Raw genomic sequence first — 11892 nt, 5'->3', positions numbered from 1 at the left:
AAAAATATGATCTTCGCCTGATGTTACTTTAATCTACTTATTACCTGTTTTATTTTGGTGATTTTAATCCCCTACAGTTCCAGGATGTAAATTTAACCTTAACACTGTGAGTCATCAAATTTACCAGGGAGCTAAAACATTGGACCATAAGAGCACATTGGATCAGCCTTACATACCAATAGACCTCTGTTACCACCATAAACAAAAACACAAAGGACGCTTTAAAGCACGTCATTGTACAAAAACACATGCCTAACAATCAACCACGAATGTGTGATTAACCCTACCTGGGGTGGCAGGTAGCCTAGTGGTTAGAGCTTTGGACTAGTAACTGAAAGGTTGAAAAATCGAATCCCCGAGCTGACAAGGTAAAAAATCTGTCGTTCTGCCCCTGAACAAGGCAATTAACCCTCTGTTCATAGGCCTTTATTGAACATAAGAATTTGTTCTTAACTGACTTGCCTAGTTAAATAAAGGTAAAATAAAATAAAACCCTCTTACCTAAAGTCTCTGACAGACCTCAGTGACACGCCGTATAAGGTGCTCAACAGATCCACACACATGCCTTTTTCCCCTCTGTACAGCTACTGCCCAAATCAAATCAAATGTTATTTGTCACATACACATGGTTAGCAGATGTTAATGTGAGTGTAGCGAAATGCTTGTGCTTCTAGTTCCGACCATGCAGTAATATCTAACAAGTAATCTAATCTAACAATTTCACAACTACCTTATACACACAAGTGTAAAGGAATCAATAAGAATGTGTACATAAAAATATATGAATGAGCGATGGCCGAACGGCATAGGCAAGTTGCAGTAGATGGTATAGAGAGAGTACAGTATATACAGTGCCTTGCGAAAGTATTCGGCCCCCTTGAACTTTGCGACCTTTTGCCACATTTCAGGCTTCAAACATAAAGATATAAAACTGTATTTTTTTGTGAAGAATCAACAACAAGTGGGACACAATCATGAAGTGGAACGACATTTATTGGATATTTCAAACTTTTTTAACAAATCAAAAACTGAAAAATTGGGCGTGCAAAATTATTCAGCCCCCTTAAGTTAATACTTTGTAGCGCCACCTTTTGCTGCGATTACAGCTGTAAGTCGCTTGGGGTATGTCTCTATCAGTTTTGCACATCGAGAGACTGAAATTTTTTCCCATTCCTCCTTGCAAAACAGCTTGAGCTCAGTGAGGTTGGATGGAGAGCATTTGTGAACAGCAGTTTTCAGTTCTTTCCACAGATTCTCGATTGGATTCAGGTCTGGACTTTGACTTGGCCATTCTAACACCTGGATATGTTTATTTTTGAACCATTCCATTGTAGATTTTGCTTTATGTTTTGGATCATTGTCTTGTTGGAAGACAAATCTCCGTCCCAGTCTCAGGTCTCTTGCAGACTCCATCAGGTTTTCTTCCAGAATGGTCCTGTATTTGGCTCCATCCATCTTCCCATCAATTTTAACCATCTTCCCTGTCCCTGCTGAAGAAAAGCAGGCCCAAACCATGATGCTGCCACCACCATGTTTGACAGTGGGGATGGTAGGTGTTCAGGGTGATGAGCTGTGTTGCTTTTACGCCAAATATAACGTATTGCATTGTTGCCAAAAATTTCATATTTGGTTTCATCTGACCAGAGCACCTTCTTCCACATGTTTGGTGTCTCACAGGTGGCTTGTGGCAAACTTTAAACGACACTTTTTATGGAATTTTAAGAAATGGCTTTCTTCTTGCCACTCTTCCATAAAAGCCAGATTTGTGCAATATACGGCTGATTGTTGTCCTATGGACAGAGTCTCCCACCTCAGCTGTAGATCTCTGCAGTTCATCCAGAGTGATCATGGGCCTCTTGGCTGCATCTCTGATCAGTCTTCTCCTTGTATGAGCTGAAAGTTTAGAGGGAAAGCCAGGTCTTGGTAGATTTGCAGTGGTCCGATATTCCTTCCATTTCAATATTATCGCTTGCACAGTGCTCCTTGGGATGTTTAAAGCTTGGGAAATCTTTTTGTATCCAAATCCGGCTTTAAACTTCTTCACAACAGTATCTCGGACCTGCCTGGTGTGTTCCTTGTTCTTCATGATGCTCTCTGTGCTTTTAACGGACCTCTGAGACTATCACAGTGCAGGTGCATTTATACGGAGACTTGATTACACACAGGTGGATTGTATTTATCATCATTAGTCATTTAGGTCAACATTGGATCATTCAGAGATCCTCACTGAACTTCTGGAGAGAGTTTGCTGCACTGAAAGTAAAGGGGCTGAATAATTTTGCACGCCCAATTTTTCAGTTTTTGATTTGTTAAAAAAGTTTGAAATATCCAATAAATGTCGTTCCACTTCATGATTGTGTCCCACTTGTTGTTGATTCTTCACAAAAAAATACAGTTTTATATCTTTATGTTTGAAGCCTGAAATGTGGCAAAAGGTCGCAAAGTTCAAAGGGGCCGAATACTTTCGCAAGGCACTGTACATATGAGATGAGTAATGTAGGGTACGTAAACATTATATAAAGTGGCATTGTTTAAAGTGGCTAGTGATGCATTTATTACATCCATTTTTCATTATTAAAGTGGCTAGAGATGAGTCAGTATGTCAGCAGCAGTCACTCAATGTTAGTGATGGCTGTTTAACAGTATGATGGTCTTGAGATAGAAGCTGTTTTTCAGCCTCTCGGTCCCCGCTTTGATGCGCCTGTACTGGATGATAGCAAGGTGAACAGGCAGTGGCTCGGGTGGTTGTTGTCCTTCATGATCTTTTTGGCCTTCCTGTGACATCGGGTGATGTAGATGTCCTGGAGGGCAGGTAGTTTGCCCCCGGTGATGCGTTGTGCAGACCTCACTACCCTCTGGAGAGCCTTACGGTTGTGGGCGGAGCAGTTGCCGTACCAGGCGGTGATGCAGCCCGACAGGATGCTCTCGATTGTGCATCTCTAAAGGTTTGTGAGTGTTTTTGGTGATAAGCCAAATTTTTCAGCTTCCTGAGATTGAAGAGGCGCTGTTGCGCCTTCTTCACCACGCTGTCTGTGTGTGTGGGCCATTTCAGTTTGTCCATGATGTGTACGCCAAGGAACTTAAAACTTTCTAACCTCTCCACTACTGTCCCGTCGATGTGGGTAGGGGGCTTCTCCCTCTGCTGTTTCCTGAAGTCCACAATCATCTCCTTTGTTTTGTTGACATTGATTGTGAGGTTAGTTTCCTGACACCACACTCCGAGGGCCATCACCTCCTCCCTGTAGGCCGTCTCGTTGTTGTTCGTAATCAAGCCTACCACTGTAGTGTCGTCTGGAAACTTGATGATTGAGTTGGAGACGGCCACACACAGGGAGTACAGGAGAGGGCTGAGAACGCATCCTTGTGGGGCCCCAGTGTTGATGATCAGCGGGGTGGAGATGTTCTATCCTACCCTCACCAGCTGGGTGCGGCCCGTCAAAAGTCCAGGACACAGTTGCACAGGGTGGGGTCAAGACCCAGGGTCTTGAGCTTAATGACGAGTTTGGAGGGTACTATGGTGTTAAATGTTGAGCTGTAGTCGATGAACAGCATTCTCACATAGGTATTCCTCTTGTCCAGATGGGTTAGGCAGTGTGTAGTGTGGTTGCGATTGCGTCGTCTGTGGACCTATTGGGGCGGTAAGCAAATTGTAATGGGTCTAGGGTGTCAGGTAGGGTGGAGGTGATATGGTCCTTGACTAGTCTCTCAAAGCACTTCATGATGACAGAAGTGAGTGCTACGGCGCAATAGTCATTTAGCTCAGTTACTTTTGCTTTCTTGGGAACAGGAACAATGGTGACCCTCTTGAAGCATGTGGGAACAGCAGACTGTTTGTCTGCCCCGCCACTTGTCATTACACTATATTGTGTTCACCATTTAACAAAGAACCAAACAAAATACCAGGAGTGAGCCAGAATATAAGACCACCGTGATCTAGACTCATGTAGGCCTAAATAAAATAAAAACTGCACCAGGATGTTCCACTGCATAAAAGCAAAGTTTCATGGTACATAAAATTATAATTAGGCTAAGCCTTAATAACTGGCCATGTTATTATAGTTCAATAGACAGTGCTACTATGTTACTAGATAAATTATAACACAGTGAACTGGCTCAAACTTTAAATACCTGTTTAGACAAAACTGAAAGCAGTTTTAAAAAATTACAAAAATAGTTAAAAGTGTAACTTTACGTTGCTATTTCCTCTTCTTCAGCGTTGCACCGCTTCCACACTTCTGCCTAGTTTCTCAAGAAACTGCTCCGCCTGGGCTGGTGTTTAAAAAATGTAGGAACGAACGCCATGGGAGACCCACAGGCACGCTGGAAAGATGATTCACGGTTGTCTCAAAGCAGCAATAAAAACGTTGCTGACTGAAATTATCATCTAGTTTGTATTTGTATTTATTATGGATCCCCTTTAGCTGCTGCCTTAAGGCAGTTATAGATTTTTTAAGACATGACAATAAATTCACAACAGATTTCACAACATATTATCGATATGGCTGTAGTGGAGCATGTTGAGAGCTTCAAGTCCCTTGGTGTCCACATCACCAACAAACTATCATGGTCCAAACATACCAAGACAGTTGTGAAAAGAGCACGACAAAGCCTATTTCCCCACAGGAGACGGCCCTAAAACTTGTCAAAGACTCCAGCACTATATTGAACTCTCTGCTTTCCTGTGCCTGACTTCACCCTCACGACACCCAGTACCTGACCGTACACTATTCTGCGCATGTGACAAATAAACTGTGATTTTGATTAAGTTTGTGCCCTCAGGCCCCTACCCTACTACCACATATCTACAACACAAAATGTATGTGTATGTCTGTGTATAGGACATACACTAGCAGACAAGTTTTAGAACATCTACTCATTCAAGGTTTTCGTAATTTTGACTATTTTCTACATTGTAGAATAATAGTGAAGACATCAAAACTATGAAATAACACATGGAATTAGGTAGTAACCAAAAAAGTGTTAAACAAATCAAAATATATTTTAGATTTGAGATTCTTCAAATAGCGACCCTTTGGCTTGATGATAGCTTTGCACACTCTTGGCATTCTCTCAACCAGCTTTTTTTATTTAAATATTTTGATTTCACATTTATTTAACCAGGTGGCCAGTTTACAACTGCGACCTGGCCAAGATAAAGCAAAGCAGTGAGTCACAAACAATAACACAGCTTTACACATGGAATAAACAAACGTACAGTCAATAACACAATAGAAAAATGTATATATGTACAGTGTGTGCAAATGGCGTGAGGAGGTAAGGCAATAAATAGGCCATAGTGGTGAAGTAATTACAATTTAGCAAATTAACACTTTAGTGATAGATGTGCAGATGATGATGTGCAAGTAGAAATAATGGTGTGCAAAAGAGCAAAAAAAGTAAATAAAAACAATATGGGGATGAGGTAGGTAGATTGGATGGGCTATTTACAGACGGGATGTGTACAGCTGCAGCGATCTGTTAGCTGCTCAGATAGCTGATGTTTAAAGTTAGTTAGGGAGATATAAGTCTCCAACTTCAACAATTTTTGCAATTTGTTCCAGTCATTGGCAGCAGAGAACTGTAAGGAAAGGCAGCCAAAGGAGCTGTTGGCTTTAGGGATGACCAGTGAGATATACCTGCTAGAGCATGTGCTACGGGTGGGTGTTGTTATCGTGACCAGTGAGCAGAGATAAGGCGGAGCTTTACCTATGAAAGACTTATAGACGACCTGGAGACAGTGGGTCTGAAGACTAATATGTATCGAGGGCCAGCCGATGAGAGCATACTGGTCACAGTGGTGGGTGGTATATGGGGCTTTGGTGACAAAACGGATGGCACAGCGATAGACTGCATCCAGTTGGCTGAGTAAAGTGTTGGAGGCTATTTTGTAAATTACATCGCCATAATGCCCATGGTCAATTCAATCATAATGCCCATGGTCAATTCATGCTCTACAACATCCGCAGAGTACGACCCTGCCTCACACAGGAAGCGGCGCAGGTCCTAATCCAGGCACTTGTCATCTCCCGTCTGGATTACTGCAACTCGCTGTTGGCTGGGCTCCCTGCCTGTGCCATTAAACCCCTACAACTCATCCAGAATGCCGCAGCCCGTCTGGTGTTCAACCTTCCCAAGTTCTCTCACGTCACCCCGCTCCTCCGCTCTCTCCACTGGCTTCCAGTTGAAGCTCGCATCCGCTACAAGACCATGGTGCTTGCCTACGGAGCTGTGAGGGGAACGGCACCGCAGTACCTCCAGGCTCTGATCAGGCCCTACACCCAAACAAGGGCACTGCGTTCATCCACCTCTGGCCTGCTCGTCTCCCTACCACTGAGGAAGTACAGTTCCCGCTCAGCCCAGTCAAAACTGTTCGCTGCTCTGGCCCCCCAATGGTGGAACAAACTCCCTCACGACGCCAGGACAGCGGAGTCAATCACCACCTTCCGGAGACACCTGAAACCCCACCTCTTTAAGGAATACCTAGGATAGGATAAAGTAATCCTTCTCACCCCCCCCCTTAAATGATTTAGATGCACTATTGTAAAGTGGCTGTTCCACTGGATGTCATAAGGTGAATTCACCAATTTGTAAGTCGCTCTGGATAAGAGCGTCTGCCAAATGACTTAAATGTAAATGTAATGTAAATGTAAGTCGAGGATCGGTAGGATAGTCAGTTTTACGAGGGTATGTTAGGCGGCGTGAGTGAAGGAGGCTTTATTGCGAAATAGGAAGCCGATTCTAGATTAAATTTTGAATTTGAGATGTTTAATATGAGTCTGGAAGGAAAGTTTACAGTCTAGCCAGACACCTAGGTATTTGTAGTTGTCAGAACCATCCAGAGTAGTGATGCTTGTCGGCCTGGCGGGTGCGGGCAGCAATCGGTTGAAAAGCATGCATTTAGTTTTACTAGCGTTTAAGAGCAGTTGGAGGACATGGAAGGAGTGTTGTATGCCATTGAAGCTTGTTTGGAGGTTTGTTCACACAGTGTCCAAAGAAGGGCCAAATGTATACAGAATGGTGTCATCTGCGTAGAGCTGGATCAGGGAATCACCCGGAGCAAGAGTGACATCGTTGATATATACAGAGAAAAGAGTCGGCCCGAGAATTGAACCCTGTGGTACCCCCATAGAGACTGCCAGACCTCTGACAGTCTCTACGGGGGTACCACAGGGTTCAATTCAGGCCCTCCGATTTGACACACTGAACTATATCTGAGAAGTAGTTGGTGAACCAAGCGAGGCAGACATTTGAGAAACGAAGGCTGTTGATTCTGCTGATAAGAATACGGTGATTGACAGATTCGACAGCCTTGGCCAGGTCGATGAAGACGGCTGCACAGTACTGTCTTTTATCGATGGAGGTGGATATAGGTCTGTAACAGCTTGGGTCTAGAGTGTCACCCCCTTTGAAGAGGGGGGTGACTGTGGCAGCTTTCCAATCTTTAGGGATCTCGGCGATACAAAAGAGAAGTTGAACAGACTGGTAATAGGGGTTGCAACAATGTAATGCATTTCAATTAATAGGTGTGCCTTCTCAAAAGTTTTTTTGTGGAATATCTTTCCTTCTTAATGCGTTTGAGCTAATCAGTTGTGTTGTGTCACGGTGGGGGGTTTACAGAAGATGGCCCTATTTGGTAAAAAACCAAGTCCATATTATGGCAAGAACAGCTCAAATAATCAAAGAGAAACAATAGTCCATCATTACTTTAGACACATGAAGGTCAGTCAATACAGAAAATTTCAAGAACTTTAAAAGTATCTTCAAGTGCAGTCACAAAAACCATCAAGCGATATGATGAAACTGGCTCTCATGAGGACCGCCACAGGAAAGGAAGACCCAGAGTTACCTCTGCTGCAGAGTTACCAGCCTCAGAAATTGCAGCCTGAATAAATGCTTCACAAAGTTCAAGTAACAGACATCTTAACATCAACTGTTCAGAGGAGACTGTGTGATGAAACAGGCCTTCATGGTCAAATTGCTACAAAGAAACCACTACTAAAGAACACCAATAAGAAAAGACTTGGGCCAAGAAACACGAGCAATGGAAATTAGACCAGTGGAAATTTGTTCTTTGTTCTGGAGTCTAAATTGGAGATTCTTGGTTCCAACCACAGTGTCTTTGTGAGACGCGGTGTGGGTGTTTTTCCCCACCGTAAAGCATTGGGGAGGAGGTGTTATGGTCTGTGGGTGCTTTGCTGGGGACAAGGCACACTTAACCAGCATGGCTACCACAGCATTCTGCAGCGATACGCCATCCCATGTGGTTTGGGCTTAGTGCGACTATCACTTGTTTTTCAACAGGACAATTACCCAACACACTCATAGGCTGTATCAGCGCTATTTTACCAATAAGGAGAGTGATGGAGTGCTGCATCAGATGACCAGGCATCCACAATCACCCGACCTCAACCAAATTGAGATGGTTTGGTATGAGCCGGACGGAGGGGCAGCTCGGGACAGAGGGGCAGCTCGGGACAGAGGGGCAGCTCGGGACAGAGGGGCAGCTCGGGACAGAGGGCAGCTCGGGACAGAGGGCAGCTCGGGACAGAGGGCAGCTCGGGACAGAGGGCAGCTCGGGACAGAGGGCAGCTCGGGACAGAGGGCAGCTCCATACTGGCTGACGACTCTGGCAGAACCTGGCTGACTGGCTGCTCTGGCAGATCCTGGCTGACTGGCGGCTCCTTGCAGACTGGCGGCACTGGTGGCTCCTTGCAGACTGGCGGCGCTGGGCAGACGGGTAGCTCAGGCGGCGCTGGGCAGACTGGAGACTCCAGCAGCGCTGGAGAAGAGGAAAGCTCTGGCAGCGCTGGCGAGGCGGGAGACTCCGGCAGCGCTGGAGAGGAGGAAGGCTCCGGCAGCGCTGGACAGGCGGTAGACTCCAGTAGAGCTGGAGAGGAAGGCTCCGGCAGCGCTGGAGAGGAGGAAGGCTCTGGCAGCACTTGACAGGCGGGAGCACCTGTAGGGATGAGACGGAGAGACAGCCTGGTGCGGGGGGCTGCCACCAGAGGGTTGGTGCGTGGAGGTGGTACCGGATAGACCGGACCGTGCAGGCGCACTGGAGCTCTTGAGCACCGAGCCTGCCCAACCTTACCTGGTTGACTGCTCCCGGTCGCCCTGCCAGTGTGGCGAGGTGGAATAGCCCGCACTGGGCTATGCAGGCGATCCGAGGACACCATGCGCAAGGCTGGTGCCATGTAAGCTGGCCCAAGGAGACGCACTGGAGACCAAATGCATAGAGCCGGCTTTATGGCACTTGGCTCGATGCCCACTCTAGCCCGGCCGATACGCGGAGCTGGTATGTACCACACCAGGCTATGCACCCGCACTGGGGACACCGTGCGCTTCACAGCATAACACGGTGCCTGCCCGGTTTCTCTAGCCCCCCGGTAAGCACAGGAAGTTGGCACAGGTCTCCTACCTGGCTTCGCCACAATTCCTGTGTGCCACCCACCAAGAAATGTTTGGGGCTTCCATCAGCACCGCCGTGCTGCCTCCTCATACCAGCACCTCTCTGCCTTCACCGCCTCCAGCTCTTATTTGGGGCGGTGATAATCTCCTGGCTGTGCCCAGGGTCCTTTACCATCCAACTCATCCTCCCATGTCCAGTACTCCTCGCGCTGCTCCTGCTGCCGCTGCCTGTCACCACGCCGCTTGGTCCTGTTGTGGTGGGTGATTCTGTCACGGCGTTCTTCTGTTGAAGGAGAGGCGGACCAAAACGCAGGGTGGTTATTTTGATACATCTTTAATAAAAGATGAAAATAGAACAATATACAAAAACAAGAAACGTGAAAAACCGAAAACAGCCCTATCTGGTGTAACAAACACAAAGACAGGAACAATCACCCACCAAAACCCAACACCAAACAGTCTACCTAAATATGGTTCCCAATCAGAGACAATGACTTACACCTGCCTCTGATTGAGAACCATATCGGGCCAAACACAGAAACAGACAAACTAGACACACAACATAGAATGCCCACTCAGATCACACCCTGACCAAACAAATCATAGAAACATACAAAGCAAACTATGGTCAGGGTGTGACACATTCCTTCAATGGCATCAGCCTACTTTATTCCAATATTTTCATCATTCAGTGATATTTATTCCTACAGTAATTATTTATGGATCCATCCAGTTGTGGTTAAGAAAACACTGCATGCTTGTTGGGATATGCAAAGAGATGGGTGAAGTGACATGCCTCAAAGTTAAGAACTGGCAAGAGGATGGTTAATAACTGCCGCCGCCTAGCAAATATCAAGAGTTTAAGAGCATAGTGTCCGTGCCAATGCTCAGCATTTCGGCTACACTTCGTACTGTTGGTGTAGGTTCCTTGTTCCTTGTCAATAATTTGCTTATTGGTGAAATCAGCAATCAGACAAAATATTTAAGTAAATCATTCAAAAACCTATATTAATGCAATTGCAGACAGAAGTTGACAACGGGAACAGAGCACGCATCTTTCAGAGTAAGTTCTGCAAAATAGGAAAGGGTCCAAGTTGCTTTATTGTGCTTGCAGTCAACCCCTAGTGATGTCACTGCCATGTCAACACCCTCTACTCATGAGACCAAGCCCATGCACACACAGCTATACAAACAATAGTTCCAGTGTTGTCTAAAAGCTCAGCAGTAATTGTCCACTCCCCAAGTTGATTTATAGTGGTATGTCTGTCTTGTCTCTTATCTCTTTCACTCCCCTGCAGGGTTATGTGTCTATGAATCGCTTTTAGCCTTCAGGCGCTTTCTCACAGACACCCTGTTTTGACTGCAATAACTCACACATCTCTCAGACCGTTTCTTTATAAGAGGCAGAGACTAGAAAAGAATAGTGGAACAATATTAAACCTTATATTGAATATATAGATTGTTAATCTGTAGTCTAGGACCCATGTTGTGGCTATGAATACATTATGTGTGCCAATATTGGTGAGTGCAATCACACTAAAAACCAACCTGGTCTCAGAGCATTTCGCATTATTCTACACTCCATTAAAAGGGAAAGGGGGATACCTAGTCAGTTGTACAACTGAATGCCTTCAACTGAACTGTGTCTTCCGCATTTAAAACAACCCCTCTTTAGTATGCTATGTTATGTTTTGTATGGTATGTATTAATTTGTTGATGTCCGTGACCCATTTCGTATATGTTATGAATTTGCAAAATGTACAATATGTTACAAATTTGCAAAAATGTATATGTTATGAATACTATCTTGGTGGCTAATTTGAGGCACCTGGCTAATGTTATCTAGGTTAGGGTTAAGTTTAGTAGTTAGTTTAAAGGGTTAAGGTAAGAGTTAGGGGAAGGGGTAGCTGAAAGGGTTAAGGTTAGGGTTAGTGGAAGGGTTATCGAGCATGCTAAGTAGTTGCAAAATAACTGAAAAGTAGTACGTAGTTGAATATTTGCTAATTAGCTAAAATGCTAAAGTTGTGCATGATTTGGGTTGTTAGACATACGTGTTATACGCCCACCAGACCACCCACCAACCTTACTTTAATTTTCGCCTCAAGTAACTATCTGTCTTATAAAAACATATCAAAAGTAACATTTCATACTAATTTGAGTGTCCCGGATTAACATGTACTATGTTTCGTTCTATAGAATAACTATCTTCAAAGTAATGACTCGGGACGTCGGGTTTGATATGAAAGCTTCTTTTAGTAATAATACTTGTTCACGTTACATTCAACAACTTTAGATTCGACAGAGCAATGAAAGTAAGTTGCAAGCGAAAAGTCAGGATAATCACTTGTCACTTGCACATAACTGGCGCGTTCTCTCTCTACTTCATGTCGCAAGGCATTCTGGAACTTGCAGTCAAAAGCGTAATTCAATACTAACCAATACAACAAAATATGTATGTAGTTCTCTCAATCTCCAACACACAAA

Source organism: Oncorhynchus masou, chromosome 6, assembly GCF_036934945.1.
Source record: "Oncorhynchus masou masou isolate Uvic2021 chromosome 6, UVic_Omas_1.1, whole genome shotgun sequence".
Taxonomy (NCBI): domain Eukaryota; kingdom Metazoa; phylum Chordata; class Actinopteri; order Salmoniformes; family Salmonidae; genus Oncorhynchus; species Oncorhynchus masou.
This window is presented reverse-complemented; position numbering follows the sequence as displayed.